Raw genomic sequence first — 9,834 nt, forward strand, 5'->3', positions numbered from 1 at the left:
CTCCTAGCATGCTGGGGCCTAAGAAAGGAGTAATTGCTCTCATTAACCAAGAGATGAACAAACATAACCATTCTCATCCAATAGCCATACACTGCCTCATCCACCAACAAGCTCTGCTATGTAGTAAATCATTGAAGTGGTACTCTGTTATGAAAATTGTAGTATCATGTGTTAACTTCATTAGAGCTAATGCACTAAACCACAGACCATTTCAGGAATTTCTGTTAGCTAAATGTTACCTATGAAGATGTTCTGTGCCACACAGAAGACCGTTGGCTGAGTTGAGGGAGAGTTTTGAGACATTTCTATGACTTCCACAGATTACAGCTTTTATGCTTTCAAAAAACAAAGAAGTACCGGAGCTCGATGATGCAGAATGGAAATGGCACCTCACCTTTCTGACAGATGTAACAGAGCTACTCAACAGTTTCAGTGTGCAACTTCAAGGAAAAGGGAAGCTCATCTGTGATATGCAATCATATGTGAAAGCTTTTGAAGTAAAATTAGGCCTCCTTCTCAAACAAGTGAAGGAGGAAAATTTCTGCCATCTCCCCTTAACTCAAAATCTGTTAGTGGAAAAACTCTTGATTGCATTCCCAAAATAAACATGTGTGGATTCACTGGAAAAGTTGCAAAAGAAGTTCCAATTCATATTTAAAGAGCTTCATCTCTATGAACAGGGCAAACAGTTTTTCTGTAACCCATTTTCTATTGACATTGGAAATGTGGATACAATTTACCAAATGGAACTGGCTGAACTGCAGAATTGTGACTCTCTGAAAGACACATTCAAGTCAAGCAGCTTACCTAATTTCTATGCATCTCTGCCCCCTGAGATATATCCAAAATGGCAACCATCTTTGGCAGCACTTATACCTGTAAACAGACTTTTTCCAGAATGAAACATCTGAAATCTCCAACCAGATCTAGACTAACTGATGCACACTTGCATCACTTGTTACGGCTATCAGTGACAAATATGGAACCGGACAGTGACCATCTCATTAGCCAAAAGCAGGCCCATAGTTCCCATTGAAATACTGGTCAGTTTGTTGATTTAAATTTACTTGTTCTTTATTTTAAATATTGTATTTGTTCCTGTTTTGTATTTTTACTTTAAAATAAGATATGTGCAGTGTGCACAAGGATTTGTTTATAGTTTTTTTTAATAGTCCAGTCCTCCAACAGTCTGAGGGACAGTGAACTGGCCCCCTGTGTAAAAAGTTTGGGGACCCTTGGTGTACAATAACCAGGCAGCATAGCTAAGGTGCCTTAATGAAACACAGAGAAAAATGTAACATGGAAATTGAGGAAATTCCTGATTCTGGACTGTCTTAAGTTACCCTTTAACCCCATATCTAGCTGCAAAATGTTTTGTTACCCATCTCCTAAGTAATTCTGATTGATTATGAAAGCTGATCAAAAGCAACAATTATTCTCTTAGCTAGTCATTCCACAGGTCAGTGGGAACTGATCCCCTGGTTACCCTGCCTAGGTCATTTATTTCTATCACATATTTCTCTGTTGTAGCAACATGATATATGATCACAGAGTGTTGATTAAGCAATTTGTTAACGTGTGACATATCCAATTATCTGTAGAAGATCATGTATGTTGAAAAATAAGACTGTGTGCCAGAAAAGCATGTACTCACTGAACTATATAATAAACATGAACTCTGTGCCAGACGGGAACAACTTTGTGATGCCTGAGTATCAGGTTCTGAGCATTCAGCTGTCTCCCACTCCTCATTATTTGCCTGAACCTTCACACTGTAAACCTCAAATTTCCTTAGACTTATAAATGTTGGAAATTTCACCATTGGGATATTTCATACTTGGAAAATTTCTTACTGATAGTCTATTGGAATGGGAACCCCATTGGCATGGGAGGTTCTTTCTCTTCCCTTCTTAAGATTACTTTAGGACAGAGACCCTTTGCTGAACAATGGAAAGGACTTTGACCTATGCTTAAGCATAGAACAGGAATTTCTTTGAGTCTTGATTGATTTTAGAATTGATACAATGGAGATACTTGGAATAAATCTCCACCCTATTCAGTCCTAATAGGATTGAGTAAGGGCTGCAGCCTAGATCAAAATTTAATTATTCCAATCTCTACCATACTCAAGTTAACAGGATTTAGAAAGGGCTGTAGCAAAGGAGTATAGATTTAATCATTTGAAAATATGACCTTCAACAGACATGTGCAAAAGCCAGAAACCTCTGGGCGGTCCTGGGTTAAGCGAGAGCCTCCATTGACAGGGAAATTGATGAAGAGTGATTGGTAGATGTGAGGACTGAGGGGAGGCAACTTGGATGGTGTCCTTAAAGATAGGAGGGTCTGGAGACTGGAGGTGGTGGATTTTTTGGGTCGGTGTTGTTCCTGGGCTCTGAGGAAGCTTGCTCTGAAGGAAGCTGAAGGTGGGGGCCTCTGAGACTGTTTCTCCATTTTGGACACGTGAGTAATAGGGACTGATCTCTTTTCTTTGCCCCAGCTATCTAAGGGCTTGGGCCTTTTGGCCCAGCCTAAACAGAAGGGGTATTTAAGCCCTATTCCCTTCTCTCCCCTTTCTCTCTCTATATATATCTCTAATTCCTTTCTTGCTCCTATTGTAATTAAACTCCAAAAAAAAAGGCTGACGGCTGACTTGAGTTTTTCATTTAGGAATTACATAGCTGATTCCTTGGCGACCTTAAATTAATATATATCAGTCTTTTAAAGTGATTCCCTTGTTACATTGTGGCTGACCACACGGGAGTCTAAAGAATCCTCTCAATAAAACTTTTTCCTTGCCTTTTTACTATACTGTTTCACCACTTAGTCCTTTTTTTTTAACAAAAAACTCGGCTTAAAGACACAGCTGCTAGAACACGTGAGTATAAAAAACTTTTTCTCTTTTCTCCTTAAGTTAAATTGGAATCAGCAGTTTTTTTCTTTTTCTTCCCTTTAATCTTAAGGGACAGCTGGGTAGCTCAGCGGATTGAGAGCCAGGCCTAGAGACAGAAAGTCCTGGGTTCAAATCGGACCTCAGATACTTCCCAGCTGTGTGACTCTGATAGACAGAAAACAGCTGTTTTAAATCTCAGCAACAGGACTCTAAAGTCCTGGCTGGAAGAACTGTTTCTAAATATCCTTTCCCTTAAGGAACAACTTCCTGGATTAAAAAAAAAAAAAAACCCTGTGGAAAGTTTGTTGCTTTGCCCTGCTCCCCACGTGTTTTGTGAAATTACAAAATATACATATAAAAATGAGTACTACATTCTTTGACAATTATATGGCAGCTGAAGAAGTAGGGGCATTGAGGAATGAAGGATACCTCCAAATTTTTATATTAATAGGTACTGTCATTTTTGTACTCCTCAATACTATATTTAGAGATGAAAAAATAAAAAATATTGAGGATAAAATAAAACAAAATGAGGATAAAATGAAACAAAATGAGGATAAAATAAAACAAAATGAGGATAAAATAGAAAATATTGAGGATAAAATAGAAAATGTTGAGGATAAAATAGAAAAAAACGAGGATAAAATAGAAAATATTGAGGATAAAATAGAAAATATTGAGGATAAAATAGAAAAAATTGAGGATACAATAGAAAAAATTGAGGATAAAATAGGAAATATTGAGAATAAAATAGAAAAACTTGAGGATAAAATAGGAAATATTGAGAATAAAATAGGAAATATTGAGGATAAAATGGGAAATATGGAAGATAAAATAGGAAAAATTGAGGATAAAATGCAAGCCCAATTAGAAGATCTAAAAAGTTTCTTACAGGATCAATTGGCAAAAAACCACTCTACCAGAAACAGACCTGTTTCTGAACCTTTGAATGAGGAAATTTCCTTCCCTGAAATAGAGATGGAAAACACCTTCCCTATAGCCCAGTTAACAGACTGCTTCTCTCGTGTAGTGCAAATCTTGTCTGAATTTAATCCCCAAAACCCTTCCCCTGCAATCCCAGCTTCTCATGTTCCTTCTCCTACAGAAAACAAAATTCCAATGCAAGGGAGATCTTGTCCTCCTAGAGAAACCTGTCCTTGTCAAACTGACCCACAGGTGCAAAATTCAACTAGAGGCCTGTTTCCTCTAAGAGAAGTACCTGAAATAGGACGAAATGGGGATGTGGTGACTTTAAGACATAGGATACCGTTTACTCCCCAAGAAATAAATGAATTTACACGAAATATCCCCACATATGAACAAGATCCTTTTCTAGTAACAAAAAAAGATGGGAGACATATTTTTTCAGTATAATCCGTCTTACAAGGACGTTGAGAGCTTACTACAGGCTTTTTTAAGTGAACGTGAAAAAAATAAAATAATTGCTCATGTCAACAAAACCCGGGGGCGTAATGCAGCACATTGGCCATCTCAGGATCCCGAATGGGACTATAATAATCCTGAGGACTATCTACAACTATACCGTTGTAGAGAGGCCATCCTCACGGCCATGAAGGAATGTGCGGACAGTACAGATAAGTGGATGGAACTGGAAAAAATTAAGCAAAAGGAAAACGAAACACCCTCCAGATTTATGGACAGAATTATCGAGTTTGGGGACAGATACTTAGATTGGGACTTAAATAAAGAGAATAGTTTAAGACAAGTTAGAAAAATCTTTGTAAACAATTCTTGCAAAGTAATTAAAAATTATTTTAAAACACAATGCCCAAGATGGTCAGATATGGACCTTGAAGAATTGCGAAAAACAGCTATATATGTTTTTAAGGGAAACGAAGAAAAGGAGAAAGAGAATAATGATGACATGGAGGAAATGAAGAAAAAAATGAGATGTGTAATAGATAGGATAACTAAATTAGAAAGTGGGCATGATAATGAACCAACGACAATTGCCCCTCTCCAGAAATCCAATTATCAATCCATTACTTGCCACTTCTGTGAGAAGAAGGGCCACAAAATGATGGAATGTAGAACCTTTCTTAAGATGTTTGGAAGGAATACACACTTTAATAATGGTTTTAGAAATAATAACTATAGAAATTATGATAATGGTTATAGAAACCAGAATTCTAGAAATTATAATAATGACTATGGAAATAACTATAATGAATATAGAAATAAGAACTTTAGAAACCAGAATTATAGAAATAGGAATTGGGAATTTAATGACAATGCTCAAATTGAAGAAAATTTTAATGATAATACTCAACAATATATGAGAAATGGCGCTCGTCCAAAAATTACTCGAGGTACTAATGACCCTCAGAGAGGTGCCCTTCAGGGGGGCGCACAAGGAATATCCCAAACACAATGATGGTGCCCAGGGGGGGCTGGGGCACAGGAATCAGAGGATACAACCTTTGATTTCCCAGACCCTGATGTCCTACTACCCGTTGTCCCTATCCACTGCCCTCCCCATACTAATGAACCCCATGTTACCTTAAAAGTGGGTAACACTTATTATGATTGTCTATTAGACACCGGAGCTTCCTGGTCTGTATTAAAGAGAACACCTGATTTACAATGTTATTCTATTGGCTCAGAGAATGTAATGGGAGTATCAGGAATAACCCAAAGAGTTAAAAGACTTCCTCCTAGAATGGTGTCTGTAGGACCCCTAGAGGTACAACACTCCTTCCTTTTGATGCCTGACTCCCCTTTAAATTTGCTGGGGAGGGACCTTCTATGCAAACTCAGAGCCACAATAACCTGCTCCCCAGATGGCTCATTATCATTAGAAGTACCAGAGGAATCTTTAAAATTACTCCCTGTACTTCTCTCGGAAAACCAGGAGGCAAAAGAACCTTCCATTTTTGAAATACCTAAAGATATACCAGAGTCTCTTTGGGCCACATCTTCTTCTGATGTAGGCTTACTTAAATCTGCTGTTCCTGTGCAGATAAAAACTAAATCTAGCCCACCTCCTTCTATCCCTCAGTATCCCCTCTCAAAGGAGGCAATTGAGGGTATTACACCAGTTATTAACTCATTAATAGAACAGGGAATAATAATCCCTTGCAAATCTGAATACAACACGCCCATCCTGCCAATTAAAAAACCAAAAAAAGGACCCGATGGCAAACACATCTATAGATTCGTACAGGATCTAAGGGCAGTGAATAATCACGTTATAAAGAGACACTCCGTAGTTTCTAACATACATACTATTATTTCATCTATTCCTAGCACAGCTACATACTTTACAGTAGTAGACTTGTGTTCAGCTTTCTTTTCCATACCAATACATGAAAACTCCAGGCATATTTTTGCTTTCACCTGGAAGGGCTCACAATATACCTGGTGTTGGCTGCCACAGGGTTATGTCGAAAGTCCGAGCTTATTTGAGCAAATTTTGAGCCAAGACACAGACAATATAACATTTAAAAATAGCAAATTAATCAAATATGTAGATGATCTACTCTTGGCTTCAACAGATGCAGAAACATGTCAAGAAGATAGCAAACACCTTCTTTTGGAATTGCACAAAAGAGGACATAAAATCTCTAAGGATAAAGTTCAATGGTGTCTCCAAAAAGTAGAATATTTGGGATTCATCTTGACTGCGGGTGCTCGTTATATTTCTCCAAAACGAATTGAGAACATTCAAAAATTGAGTGCTCCTACCACTAAGAAACAGCTGAGAGCAATTTTAGGAGCAACAGGGTTTTGTAGACAATGGATTCCTTGCTATGGGGAAATCACTAAACCCCTTATAGCATTAACAAAGGATTCGGTTCCTGAACCCCTCAAATTAGAGCCTGAACACTTGTCAGCTCTAACAGATCTGAAAAAGGCTATCATGTCTTCCCCTGTTCTAGGCATCCCAGATTACAACAAGCCATTTACTTTATATGTGCATGAGCGAAGAGGAGTAGCCTCTGGTGTGTTAACTCAGACTTTGGGACCTTCTCAGCGCCCAATTGCTTATTATTCTGCCCAACTAGACCCAGTAGCAGCAGGAGCACCACCATGCCTTAGAGGAGTAGCTGCTACAGCCTTACTAGTAACAAAAACCGTTGATTTAGTATTGGGATGTCCATTAACAATAATGTGCCCACATGAGATTGAAGCATTATTGGTAAAACATAGAACACAGGCATTCTCGGATCAGAGAATTACAAGGTATGAAATAACCTTATTAAATAGTGAAAATATTACCTTGAAACGCTGTTCAACTCTTAACCCTGCCACCTTGCTTCCAGATTTACCTACTTCAGGAGAACCACTACATAACTGTGAAACATTAGTGTCCATGGCAGAAAAGCCTCGAGATAATCTCTTGGACACTCCCTTAGAAAATGCAGATCTGATTTTATTTAACCGATGGTTCCTCTTTTATGAGGGATGGCATACGTTACACTGGAGCTGCCGTAGTCTCAGAATTTGCCACTGAATGGTCAGCTTCACTACCTTCTAACATTAGCGCTCAAGGAGCAGAACTCATAGCTCTAAAACAAGCTTGTATAATTGCCAAGGATAAAAAGGCAACAATTTATACGGATTCTAGATATGCTTTCGGCATTTGTCACTCAGTCGGGATGCTATGGCTCCAAAGAGGATTTTTAACCTCAGCTGGAAAATCCATAGCTAATGCAGAAATTATTAATGAAGTTCTTTCTGCTCTCAAACTGCCTAAAGCCCTAGCTGTAGTTCATTGCTCTGCCCATACAGGTGGCTCTGACCCTGTCTCTAGAGGAAATGACCGAGCAGATGCCGCTGCAAAACTAGCAGCCATAGAAGGACCTGGATTAATTTTAACATTAACAACCACTGATAATTTAAATTTATCACTCTCCTATGATGAAAAGGAAGTGGAAAAATGGAAACAAAAATTTAAAGCAAAACAAATTAATGGAGTATGGGTGTCACCTGAAGGAAAACCCCTGCTCCCTAGAAGTTTCTATAACCAAATTTGCCAATCTATTCATAAAAATGGTCATTTTGGCACCCAGGGCATCGTGGACTCTGTCAAGAGAGTATGGATAGCCCCTGGTATAACTACTGTAGCCTCTAAAGTATGTTCAGCCTGTCCTATTTGCCAGGCATATAACCAACATGCATATCGTGGAAAAGCCTTTGGGGGACGTCCTCTGGCTTACACACCTTTTGAACATCTACAGATAGATTTCATAACAATGCCAAAGGCTGGACGTTATAAATTTTGTCTAGTAATTGTAGATCAACTAACCAGATGGCCAGAAGCATTTCCTACGACCCGAGCCACAGCAGATTTTGTTGCAAAGATACTTTTAAAAGAAATTATTCCTCGTTTTGGCCTACCAGCACGTATTGACTCCGATAGAGGGAGTCATTTTACCGATTCTGTCTTAAATCAAATATATTCTTGCTTGGGGATAACTCCAAAATTCCATGTTCCATATCGCCCCCAGAGCTCAGGCCAAGTGGAGAGGATGAATAAAGAACTTAAGACTATGATTGGCAAATTATGCACTGAGACCCATTTAAAATGGCCTGAAATTCTCCCTCTGGCCCTATTTTATCTTAGAAGCAGGCCTAGAGGAGACTTACATATTTCACCATTTGAGATGCTTTTTGGACATCCGCCTATACAGGCTAAGCCTTTCTCCCCGGCTTATACATCGCTATTAGGGGGAGATATTACTATTGCTTCCTATATACAGGAGTTACAGCACAAACTACGTGAACTTCATGAATCCGGAGCTGCAGTACAAGCTGGACCATTAGACTTTTCTCTGCATGACCTGAACCCAGGAGATAAAGTTTATATCAAGAATTTCAAGCGAACTGGAGCAACTCAACCTTCATGGGAAGGACCATTCCAAATATTATTAACTACTCCAACATCTATAAAGATTGGAGAAAGAGACTCTTGGATTCACTGCTCACATGTGAAGAAAGCATCTTCTGCTGAGACTGATTGACTCTATCCTATCATATGAATTGTGACTCTATCTTATCATATGAATTGGAGATAATAATCCATAGACAAATGGATGTTTTTTTTTTCAAGAATATATTGAATTACTGATTTTTTCCTTATTTTTTCTTATTTCTTTTTATTTTTTGATCAGAATATTTGATTTTTTTCTCATTTTTGTACTGAAGGTACACATAATTAATATTAATATTTTTTCCCTGCAGTAATACAAGTTAATATATATATTCTTGCTATAATATCAATATATGCCTAAAAGCTTTAAACTATGGGAACCTGCCATTTATTGATAAAATATTATAGGACTGTGATTAATGTTTGTGTCTGATTCCAGGAAAAGGGATAAAAACAAGGAGCACAGACTAAACCTGAATAGTGCCAATAGAGCACACATGAAATATTAAAGTGAGACTCAGGGTTGCGACGCTTAACTTATGTTTAAGTCGTAGGACTTCCTTGTATCTACACTCCTTTTGAAATACTCAAACAAGTACAAAGCTTGACTATCATGCTGGCTCCCTATATCTCTGAAGGAAAAAATCAGACAAGGGAATGACATTTCCCCATCAAAATAGAATTCTAATTCTTTCCTTCTTATACTATGGCAACTTCCTGTAGTCTTGGCTACAAATGGCTAAGTGAAATATTACTGTATTCTGTCCTACATACTTGTGGGATAGAAATTACTTTAAACTGGACCTATACAAGGCCTATTTTGAATTTTTCTTATGTTTTTGATTATTTTTCTATTCTTTTGATAATTGACACATACACCCCCATAACTGAACATTGCATTCTGAGCTAAACTTGATATTTTTTTTTAAATACTTACTTCAGGGGGGATTGTATTTTAATTTAAAATCTAAGAATTTTTTCATTTTTGAATTTTTTTTTGTTTGAGATTTTATTTTTATAAAAATCCAAGACTTTTGTTTAAGATTTTACT

This window comes from Monodelphis domestica, chromosome 1 (genome assembly GCF_027887165.1).
Source record: "Monodelphis domestica isolate mMonDom1 chromosome 1, mMonDom1.pri, whole genome shotgun sequence".
NCBI classification, from domain to species: Eukaryota; Metazoa; Chordata; class Mammalia; order Didelphimorphia; family Didelphidae; genus Monodelphis; species Monodelphis domestica.